The 12,220-nt window shown below is 44.9% G+C and overlaps 1 protein-coding gene across 2 annotated transcripts in view; it reads right to left on the bottom strand.

Moving 5' to 3' along the window:
- The window catches only part of AFF3 (ALF transcription elongation factor 3), a 620,532-nt gene that overhangs the window by 57,884 nt on the left and 550,428 nt on the right, over positions 1-12,220 (bottom strand). The gene's annotated exons all lie outside the window — the stretch shown is intronic.

The raw sequence follows: 12,220 nt of genomic DNA, 5'->3' as shown, positions 1-12,220 counted from the left end.
GGCCCGGCAGCGCGGGGCCGCACATCTGCCGGCCGTCGCCCGGACGGAGCCGGCAGAGCCTCCGTCAAGGTCACAGCGGCCTCCTGGTTAAGACAACGGAGGCACAGAAATAACACTGGGACTGAAGGCTGGTGCCACCTGGTCGCCGGGCACCGGGTGGTGGGGCTGGTCTGTGTGCCCATTTCAGAAAAGGAGGTGACGTCGCTGCAAGAGGACTGTCCCTGTTTTGCTGCTGTTTCTGGGAATGGCTTTTCAAATGCATCCCCGATTCCAATCATCGACCAAAAAAGCCAGGAAATCCAAAATGCTTGAAATACCTTGCAGAACGAAAAGGTCTGTTTGCTTTATTTTAGGAAGTGGGCTGTGAGGAAGGGCGCAGTGTCCTGCTCTGTGCTTTCACGGCCTGCTGGAAGGTTCCAGACACAGAGGGACCGACCAAGTTGTCTGGCTTCCTACCTCTCCCCACCCATAGACTCCAGTGCTGTCGTCTTTACCGCAGCTGGGCTGCTGTCTAAACAGTACTTTTCCTTTGAGCCTTTTATTAGAAAACTGGAGATCCCTCACTCACACAGTTTTTATTTATTCTCACTTTAAAATTCAACTCCAGTGCAGTGGCATAGAGCAATACCACTTCAAATTATACTTGATGTTCATATCCACGCTGAAATCTGCCAGAAAGTTCTATACTCAAATTAGAAACTCAAAGAGAACAGCAAACACGGATACTCCTCATGGCAATTAATTAACCACAAAAATGCAAATAACACACATCCACCCAAACAGTGAGCCATAAAGAAAGTTCTGGTACTCACAAAATAGCCAACATCTTCAGTGTCCGTTATTAATTGCATTGAAACACACCTGACTGTCCTTTTTGAGGTCAAACTCTAAACCCAGAAAATGCAGTGACTACGTTTTTAATGTTGAGTCAGCACATATCGGCTTGCTTCTCCCACTTGTGACCACCATTTCGGCAGGACTGCATGCAAGTGAGCTCGTCAGAGTTTATGGTCTCAAGTGCAAAAGCAGCTAGGGCAAGGTAAAGGATCCTTCCCACCCGCCCCTTAGATCTTTGACAAATGCTTTGCTGCGGGACAGAGTCCCATAAATCCTCAGTGGACGTGCCGGGGGAGGGGGCTAAAATGCATTGGGATCTTGCTTTTCAGAAGAATGATAAGACAAGAAATGATCTTGCCGGGTGGACCTACAAATCAAAGCACTGTTTTGAATTGCAGGTTTAAGGAAAAGGGGAGTTTGAACATAAGCTTCCCCAGGGGTTTTTATTTCTTCTGCCAGTGTCACGGTCTGTACCCAAACAGTCTGACAAAATTCTTCACTGTCAGGCAGCATCTGCGGCTCGACACCTTGCCTGAGCTAAAATGATTCCTTTCCCAGCCTGCTATTTGTTCCAGTGTTGAGTGAGGAATCCTGGATCTTTAGACAGAGGCTGGGAAGAAGCGGTTAGCGATCAAAGGGTTATAATATTTCTTTCTTCCCTTATGAATTAAAATCCATTTTTCCTAGGGGCCGAGTCAAAATGACTACTATCAATGGAATCATTAAAAAAAGGCTGTTAGATCCTGAACTGAACATGAACGTTTGGGATCCATGTTAACGGTTTGTCAGTAGGTCCCCAAAACACTGGGGAAAAACTCCAAAAAACCAAAAACCTTCCCAAACCCAAACCAACACAAACCCAAACCTAAAAACTCCCCAAAGCCAAAGAACACACATTGGAGGAAAGAGATTTGCCTGCCTGCCACACTCTGGAATGACATCTGCTGAAGTCCAGGAAATTAAGAGAAACAGAGAGCATTTTGATTGGTTTTATATGATGGTCAAAGGCTTTGATCACCAGGTAGTACATTCTCCTGCTTTCATCCCCACAACAAAGGACGTGAGAGGCTGGCGCTGTGTGCACCTGGTGTTGTGTTTGCAGCGGAGGCAGCAACGTATGTGGAGTTCCCCGGGGCCTGCACCACGAAGTGGCTGTCTTTTGAGGAGCGGCCCTTTAATTTCTGGGAAAATGTCCATTAAACAGTTACTGTGCCGCCTTCCTTTATGACTGCTGTCCTGTCGTAATGAGACCCACTAGCCCAGGGAGACAGTCTCTGATCTGAATCAGATTGGCAGAAAAGCCTTAAGAGTTTTATGTTTTCCTTCCTTATATTAGGAAATTCACTTAAAATGACAGTTTTACTGGCATAACTATTATTTGCTTTTGAAACAGTCGGGAGAGCCAAGAATTTTAGGTTTTCTTCCTGCCTTGCTTTGAAGGGCTGTGAGGCTCTTGTTGCCTCTGGGGTCAGGACTGAATACATCCGTGTTTCCGTGGTCTGGGTAGAGACTGCATGGCTTTTGATATAATAATCCATATCAAGGATGGAGGCAGGCCTGTCTGCAAGGGCTCTGGAGGCTTCGGTTGTTGGATTAAGGTAATTGCCCTGACCTCCATAAAACCTTCTCCACTAACTAGCCTTTTTGGGGGCCACTGGGGAATGCTGGTCATTTCAGACTCAGTGTAGTGACCGTCTTTGATAAGTGGAAGCCATGGTGGCAGCCAGGGTGGCAGAATAAAGAAGCCGGGGATGGTCATCACAGCAGATGAGAATTAGGGTAGTGGTGGTTTAGTCGCTCAGTCATGTCCTACTCTTATCACCCCATGGACTGTAGCCTGCCAGACTCTTCTGTCCATGGGATTCTCCAGGCAAGAATACTGGAGTGCATTGCATTTCCTTCTCTAGGGGATCTTCCTGATCCAGGAATCAAACCCAGGTCTCCTGCATTGCAGGCAGATGCAAGAGAAGGATGGACTCACTTAAACCAGAGAAGCTCTTTGGAGTAGAAGCTGGAAAAAGACATATTGAGCATACCCTCCTGCAAGAAGACTTCAGGCTTTATATATTTAAAACTGCAAACTGTGAATTTTAGTGTGCTGACTAGTTGTCATGTTTCCATGCCAAAGACATTAACAGTTTTTTCAACTTAAGTTAAAAAGTAACTTTTTCCTGAAATGATAACATGGATCGACTGTCGGTGATGACACAGCATTGGACAATTTTTAGGAGAGTTCTTGGACCCTATGCCATTTCTGGATCATGGTGCCTTTGAAAACATGTGGACATGAAGATATTACTGAGATCATGGAATAAAAGCCTTTGTGTCAACGAACTTCACACAGTGCCTGGGACATAAGTGATCATATGTGACTACTGAATGAAAAAAGTCAATAGAAAAAAAAAGGATTTAACCTTTCAAAAAGGTTACAAACTCATTGGAAAATACCCTGATACTGGGAAAGATGGAGGCAAGGGAGGAGGGGGTGACAAAGGATGAGATGGTTGGATAGCATCACCAACTCAATGGACATGAATCTGAGCAAACTCTGGGAGACAGTGAGGGACAGAGGAACCTGGTGTGCTGCAGTCCATGCGGTCGCAAAGAGTCAGACATGACTTAGCAACCAAACAAGAAAAACAATCTCTCTTCTCTATTTAAAAAAAAAACAACAAAAACAAGTAAGGGGGTTTCAGCCCCTCTCATGCTTCTCCAGTGTTAATACCTCTCCTTGAAGAGAATGTCTTTAAACGTATTCAAAATTTCATTTGCTATGTAATGTGAGCCCAGTTCTCCCCTGGATGGTTTATTTCCTTTTGGTATTTTTATTTCAAGAAATGTTTTGCCTGCTTTGTGGAGTGGCTGAGACCAAATACCCACTTGCGGTGTCTTAGATTCACTCTAAACAAACTGCCTGTCGTGCCCCTTCCTTTGGCTGCAGCGACTGAATCTGGCCTGGGCTGAGTCTGACTACAGACGGTCAGAGACGAGATCTGGAGCCCAGATGCCTAGATCTCACAGCACAGGTCCTCCTGCCAAGGGTACTGTGGGGCCTCCAAAGTCGTTCATGAGCTTTGAACTAACAAGGAACGTGGAGGCTGGCTCTGTGCCTGCTGGGCACTGTGTGGGTCTCTGTGATGCCCAGCATGCCGTTGAGATGGGTTGAAGGATAATAGTTTAGGAGAGGTCCCGCTCCTTCTCACTCAGCATTCTGTAAGAACTAACACACGCTTGATCTCTAAACCGTCATCAGTGCCCTGGCGTTGGTCCTCCTTTACTGATGGTGTCTCTATGGATACCAATTGATCTAAAACTATAACCACACTGTTGTTTAGTTGCTCAGTTGTACCTGACTCTTTTGTGAACGCATGGACTATAGCCTGCCCAGCTCCTCTGTCCTTGGGATTTCCCAGGCGAGAATACTGGAGTGGGTTGTCATTTCCTTCTCCAGGGGAGTCTTCCTGACTCAGGGATGGAACCCGATTCTCCTTCACTGGCAGGTGGACTCGTCACCGCTGAGCTACCAGGGAAGCTCCGATAACCACATTAGGAGAGGTGAACGTGGAAAGGCTGGCCTGAGGAGGTCTGCTGTTGTTGGAATTATCTTCCAGAATATGAAACTGATAAGACTGTTGGTCTTGTACTAAAAGTTTTTGTTAGCTCTGATGCTGGGAAAGATTGAAGGCAGGAGGAGAAAGGGATGACAGAGGATGAGGTGGTTGGATGGCATCGCCGACTTGATGGACATGAGTTTGAGCAAGCTCCGGGAGCTGGTGAAGGAAGGGAAACCTGGCGTGCTGCAGTCCATGGGGTCGCAAAGAGTCAGACACGACTGAGCGACTGAAGAGCAACAAACCTCTGTAACGCCTCTAGGAACAAGTCTTGCATTAAACATGGCTTCTGAAGCTCTTCATGGTCTGGCCTTAATTAAATTTCTGGCAATTCCTCAATGGGTCCATCCCCAAACCTCAGCTATAATAAATCTCATCCCTTTGACAACCTGGGTACACTTGCATGTGCTATTTTCTGTATCAGAAAGCCCTTTCTCCCTTTCTTCCTCTGGTTGCCTCGAACTCACACTCCAGGAATGAGTTGCAACATCTAAAAGTTCCAGGTTGCCAGCTTCTCCAGCTAGTCCAGGCTACATGAGGAATCATGAAAACCCAGAAACCCCACGGACAGAGGAGCCTGGTGGCCTACAGGCCCAGAGTCCTTGGCTGACCTGCCTTCTCTCCCCCTTTCAGTCTTCTTACGATATTTTAAGATATACTACCTGAAGATTTTAGCTATGCTTTGCAAGAGGAATAGAGAGAAGTATACCAGCATCTTATTCCAGAATAGGAACCACTGAATTAACACTTGTCAGGTGGAAGCCAAGACATGGATACAACCTAAATGTCCATTAACAAAGGAGCGGAGGAAGACGACGCGGTACATGTACACAACGGAATGCTACTCAGCCATAAGAAGAAAGAAATAATGCCATCTGCAGCAACGCGGATGGACCGAGAGATCGTCATACTGAGTGAAGTAAGTTAGACAGAGAAAGACAAATATCATATGATGTTGCTTATATGTGGAATCTAGAAAAAAAATAGGTATGTATGAACTTATTTACCATAAGAAACACAGTCACACATGTAGAGAACAAAGGCGGAAGTTACCGCCTATGGTTACCAAGGAGGAATAAACTGGGAGGTCGGGACTGACACATACACATTAAATAAAAGAGATAACTGATAAGGACCTACTGTACCACACAAGGAACTCTACTCAATACTCTGGGAAAACATATGGGAAAAGAATCTAAAAAAGAGTGGATGTGTGTATGTGTAACTGACTCACTTTACTGTACACCTAAACTCACAGCATTGTAAACCAACTACACCCCAATAAAAATTAAATGCAGTATTTATCAAGTCAGAAGGAACCCTTTCTCAGTCCTTCCAAACTCCAGCACTGTTTAACTGTATTAAAAACCGATGTGTGGAACAACAAGCAGGTCTCTTCTACACTCACCGCCCATTCTATCACCCAAGCAAATCAGGCATTCCTTAATCTAGTCAAAAGACATTTATTGTGGAAATTAAGCTCTGATATTAAAAGTCTGTGTACTAAAGCTAGAAACAACATGTACATGGAGAGTCTTGTGAGAAAAACGACTCGAACTGAGATTGTAAAAATGTTAAGGATGAAAAGGAGGGCGTGTCTTTAAATTTATGTTCAGAGTAAGTGGCCTGGGGTAAAGGATGCTCCTGTGTGACCTTTGTTGAGAATTCACTTGGTGCCCGGTGCCGCAGAGCTATAGCGTGTGCGTGTGCGGTCTGGGGAGGAGGGAGCTGACGGACACTGAGCCAGGCAGAGAGCCTACCACAGAGACGGTTTCTCTCAGCTTCTCCAGGGAAGGAAGTGAACCATCGGAAACCGTGCATGTGCGCGTGCCTGCCTGGTCGCTCAGTCACGTCTAACTCTTTGCAACCCAAAGGACTGCAGCCCACCAAGCTCCTCAGTCCGTGGAATTCTCCAGGCAAGAATACTGGAGTGGGTTACCGACCCAGGGATCAAACCCACATCTCCTGTGTCTCTGGCATTGCAGGTGGCTTCTTTACCCGGTAAGTCATCAGGGCCATATAGAATCATAAAGTACATGAAGTCAGCTATAAAAAAAACTGTAATGCAAGTTATGATACCACTTGTTGACAATGCAAAAACTGCATATTTTCCACTAATATACAAAATCAAACAAAGGAAAGTTCTACAAATAAATCAGAATGGAGCACGCAGACCCCAGGGGAGGACAATAGCCATACCCCCAAACAGGAACTCAGGTCTTAAGACCTGAGACCCTGGGTTTTCTTTCAGTTACTTTATGCCTCTGTCTCTTTCTTAGAAGGTGGGTATTATTCTGTCTCTTTCTAGGTAGGGACAACAAAGTTCCTAATAAGGGACAGAGCTGAGATTCTACTTCTAGAAAAGTATCCAAGAAAACAATCAGGGATGTGTAAAACACATATCTACAAGGATATATGCTCTTGTGTTACTTGCAATGGGCTTCCCTGCTGGCTCAAATGGTAAAGAATATGTCTGTAATGCAAGAGACCTAGGTTTGATCCCTGGGCCCGCAAGATCCCCGGGAGAAGGAAATGGAAACCCACTCCAGTATTCTTGCCTGGAGAATTCCATGGACAGAGGAGCCTCGTGGGCTACAGTCCATAGGAAAGAATTTGTAAACAACCAAAATGCCCATAAACAGGAGATCAGTTAAATAACTATACACTCTTATGAGGGAATGTAGTACTATGCAGTTATTATAAACATATAAACATATAATACGCATATAAACATGGCAGAATATTTACTGCCATGAAAAATTCTCACTCTGCATTTGTGAGGCAATGGACTTTCCAGTAGGCCTATCATCTGAGGGCAGAGAAATGGACCAGGAATACCTATGTGCTAACCCTGCTTCTTCCCCTGGAAAAGAGAATAGGGTTTTACTGACTCAGGGTTTTTAAGCTCAAGAATCAGAGGGTCCCACTTGTCTATAAACAGGTTCTGACATGGGTGTATTAAGGACACAGACTGTGTAAGTCTTTTTGAGGGGGTTTGTGAGGCCCAAGCATAGAAGCACTGTGATGTAAGTACTTTGCTACAACCTCCAAGGGCACCTGGGGTGCCCCTGTGATAACTGTGGGGTACCGCTTTCTCTGCTGTGTTTCTGAACGCTTTGCCAAGTCAGTGAAGGCCGTCATCTAACCTCACATGATATATGTCTGCCGTCTTTCCTGGAAAGTCTGCTGGCTACAGAGTAGCATGATCGGAAGTACATAAAATATATACATATTACATATACAGAGCAAAACACTGGAAGGATACATATGCAAATGTTAACCGGATATTTTCAGAAGGCGGAATTATCTGGAATAATATTTTTCGAACATTCCTATTTTTTCCAGTGCTTCATTTTTTCACCAATATAACATGCTTCCTTTTTTTTTTTTTCTTTTTTTAACATGCTTCCTTTTAAATGTCAATTACATTGTGGAACATTGTTCTACTACTATATTATTGAATGTAGCTTGCTAGTATTTTAGTTAGGATTTTGGGAGGACCTATATTTATAGATAACCTTGACATATATTTACATTTATCCATTTCGTGTTTTATGTTCCCTGGTAAAAAAACCTGCTTGCAATGTGGGAGACCTGGGTTTGATCCCTGGGTTAGAAGATCCCCTGGAGGAGGGCATGGCAACCCACTCCAGTATTCTTGCCTGGAGAATCCCACGGACAGAGGAGACTGGCGGGCTAGTCCATGGGGCCACAAAGAATCGGTCATGACTGAGTGACTAAGCACAGCACACAGCATTTCATATTTTGGGAACAATTTTTGGCAGATTTTACATCATGGTGGTTTTAGCTTTAAAAGAATATATTGGATAGTGTTTCACCTTTCATAGTGTCCCATCTACAGTAAAGCTTACATAGTATGAGAATTATTTGTTCCTTGAAATTTTAGAACTTATCACTTAAAACTTACCACTTTTGTAATAACAAAAGTCTAAAAGGGGGTGCAGGGAGGCAGGTCTGTAAATATCACTGGGAAGCAGAGAAGTATCTGCACCTCTTGTTTGAGTATCAGACAGGATTTAAGCTGGGAGGCCTGGTGAGTTAGGGTCTTGGAGGACACTGGGCTTGCCCCTTCATGGAATGCTTCTCCAAAAGCCTGTTGGCTGGGCTAGACCGTCTCTGGACCTTCCAGCTAAGCAAAACCAGCATGCAGCTGCGTTACCGTGCAGCCCTTGGCACCGTTTAAGAGACTTGCCCAGAAACTGCTGCCTTCTGGTGATGCAAACTTGCTCCCCTTTGAGTCAGGTGGGTGGTCCTGCCAGTGAAGCTGAGTTGAAAAATCTTTCTTGGCCCAGAGAGCATTTCAAAGCCAAGAACTCAACATCCTTCTCTTCACAATCGGGACTGGAGTTGCAATGCAGCAACAGCTCACTTTACGGGAAGCCAGAAAGACCCCCAAGCACAATGCCTCCCCTGGCAGAGTTACTATCTGGATAAATTCCCATTTATATTTTATTAATTTATTATTAATGTAAATATTATATTAATAAAATTAACATAATTTTATTACTATCTGGATAAAAGTCAGATATACAATGTGAAAATATTTTCTCCTGTCTGGGTAGTCTTTCCCCTTTCTTGATGATATCGTTTGCAGCAAAACACTTTTAATTTGGATGTAGTTGATTAGCCTATTTTTTTGTGTGTGTGTGTAATAAAGTTTTATTAAAGTATAAAGGAGATAGAGAAAGCTTCTGACATAGGCATCAGAAGGGGGCAAAAGAGTACCCCCTTTGCTAGTATTAGCAATGGAGTTATATACTCTCCAATGAATCCAAAGAATGTCTGGAGGTTGCAAAGACCTCACCAGACCTACTCCCATAATTTACATTTTAAGATAACAGAGTTGGCCAGAAGGTTTAATCCAAAGATTGTCCTCAGGCAGGATACATCCTTGTAAAGACCAGACCTACTCCTATAATTTATGTTTTAAAATAACAGAATTAGCCAGAGGGTTTAATCCAAAGGCTGTCCTCAGGCAGGATACATTATTGTTATATAATCCTAAGGAATGTAGAGGAAAAAAAGTAAAAAAAGTTTGTCCTTTCTTCCTCCTTGAATATCCCAGACCTCTCTCTCCTTGGGGACCCCTAGAAATTAGCCTATTTTTTATCCTTACTTGACTATTTTTAATAACAGATGCTTCAATGTATATGGTTTATTACAATTTTTCAAAGCATTTTCTTTTTAGATCCCTCCCCTGAGCCTCACAATAACCCTACGCATCCCGTCCTCTTTACAGCACAGGCGCACGCTGGGTGGAGAAGGGAGGCTCCGCCCCAGACCCCAGGCTCCTCAGGCTCACCTGTACTCTCTGAGGACCCAGACCTCCTCAGTGACTAGGTTAAATTATCAGCCTTTCTGGCCTCAGGCACATTAGGCACATCTAGAGAATTCTTACCATGTGAGGCAGAATACCGTGTAAACCTCAGAACTGGACAGACCCAGATGGACATCTGACCTCCTCTGCTTGCTCGCTGTGTGGCCTTGGGGAAGTTGCTGACCCTCTCTGAGCCTCTCAGCGGCCTCACTGGATTAAGGGGGTAATAACAGTGTTGGCCTCATAGGGTTGCTAGGTGGACTAGATGAGAACATGCTTGTAATGTTCTTAGCACAGTGCCAAGTATATAGCAAGTGCCCAATACCTAAGGTTAACGCTAGTCTCCTTTAATTTTTAATAACTCTCATACTTATTCCAACATGGCAGCCCAAACAGATAGGAATTCTTCCAGTCTACTGGCATTCTTAACTCATATTACCCATCTCTGGTCATTTCATGGGATTATCAAATGTGTGATCAGGAAGGAACCTGGGAGATTAGCTACTCTGTCTCTCCAGAAAAAGAATGTCGAAGGTGACACAGCAAATGAGCTTTCCAACATGACTTCTTAGAGGTCTCCTATTTCCATAAACTTTGCTGTTTTAGTGCAGAGCTCCAGACAGCTAGGACCTTGAACAAGGTCAAAGGCAGCTCCCAAGGGAGGCTGTTGGGGCCCAGAGAGATTGGCAGTACCCAGTTGGAATCAAGTATGTCTCCTGAAAACCCTCCCCCTCCCCTCATCTCCGTCTGAATACATCAATCCCATTTCTCTCCTGTGTTTAAAGCGAATAAACCAAGCTTCTTAATGTCAGCATGACGTGGTGTTTAATTTGCATCTCACCAAGGAATATAAGACTTAAGAATGACAAGTACAAGCGGTTTTTATGGGAACCAAATGACAGTATGTGGACCCAGACTTGTGGCCATTGCCCACTCAAGCTGTGATCTCGTGAGCCGCTGTCAACCAGGCTGGATTCGCTCCCCGGGTGAGGACTCTCAGGGCAAACGTGTCAAGTATTATTCAGGTGTTTCTGCAGGAAGTGCTCTTCAGAAGGGCCTTTTGAAAGGCTGTGTAACAGAGCAGAGCTGACAGACCACGTCTGGTGACAGGGAACATGGACAGCAATTAAAATAAGCAGAAACCTGGTAAGGAAGGACATGCAGGCCTCACAGTAAGAAGACCCCAAAGAGGGGAGTTTACGGGACCGGCAAATTCAGAGACTCTGAGACCTCAGCAAGGGCCCAGTTTCTTTCCGTATCCTCTCACCGCCTTCCTTGACTTGTCTGCAGGCCGATGCTCCTCTCTGCTCCCAGATGGCTGCTACAGTCATCACACATAGCTGTCCACGTCCACGAAAAGGGATGGTCCTATCTTATTTCCCTCATTGCACAGACTACACCTCATGTCAAGCTGGCTTGAACTGCATCATGTGACCATGGTTAAACCAGTTCCACAGTAAGCATGATAAGACCACAAAGATTGGGTTGGACCAATCAATAGACACTTCTTACGGCTGGCGCCTAACCAACTTCCCCTGAAGAACCTGTGGTTCAGTGTTAGGTGAACTGAACAGAGGGTTCTCTTTGTAAGGAAGTGAAGACCATCATGCAGAAAGCCTGCACTATCCATGTGATCCTGACTTCTCAGATACCTGCCACATGCCCATCAAGGTAAGCTTGATTAATCAATCCAGCTGAGGTTCAGGGAGAGTGGGGCAGCCTGGAAACCTGCAATCCTGGGTCATAGTCATTCCCTGGAGGTCTCCACCTCCCCATTGATTAAGACATGGGCTTGGATCAGATGATTTCTAAGGTTTCTCTCACTACTAATATTCTCTGATAAACCTATAATTAATAAAAAATCCAATGATCCTCATTTTAGTTACTTATCCTGAGAAATGTCTAACAGAATTCTAACGAGATGACATGCTCCTTTCTGGGCTTCCTAGGTGGCGTTAATGGTAAAGAAGCCACCTGCCAATGCAGGAGATGAAAGAGATGTGGGTTGGATCCCTGGGTGGGAAAGAGCCCTTCAGAAGTAGGAAATGGCAGCCCACTCCAGTATTCTTTCCTGGAAAATTCCATGGGAAGAGGAGCTTGGCTGGCTACAGTCCATGGAGCCACAAAGAGTCAGACATGACTGAGCAACTGAGCACACACAGTTCATTTCTATGGAATTCTTTGCCTTTCCCTCATTCAGGATGATGTGCCACAGTGGGGTGGCGGGTAAGAGAAAACCAGAGAACACTGGCCCCAAAGCCACAAAGACTCCTCACGGCTGGTTAGTCCTGAGTGGACTCTAATATGCTGTCCCTGTGTTTTCTTCCTGAACGGGCATGGAGGTTTCTATATAACGGTTGAGCACATGTGAAACACCTACCTCTACAAGCCCAGGTGATCACAGGCATTCTCTTGACGACTATGTACTGAGCCT

This window comes from Dama dama, chromosome 11 (genome assembly GCF_033118175.1).
Source record: "Dama dama isolate Ldn47 chromosome 11, ASM3311817v1, whole genome shotgun sequence".
Classification (NCBI taxonomy): domain Eukaryota; kingdom Metazoa; phylum Chordata; class Mammalia; order Artiodactyla; family Cervidae; genus Dama; species Dama dama.
This window is presented reverse-complemented; position numbering and strand designations above follow the sequence as displayed.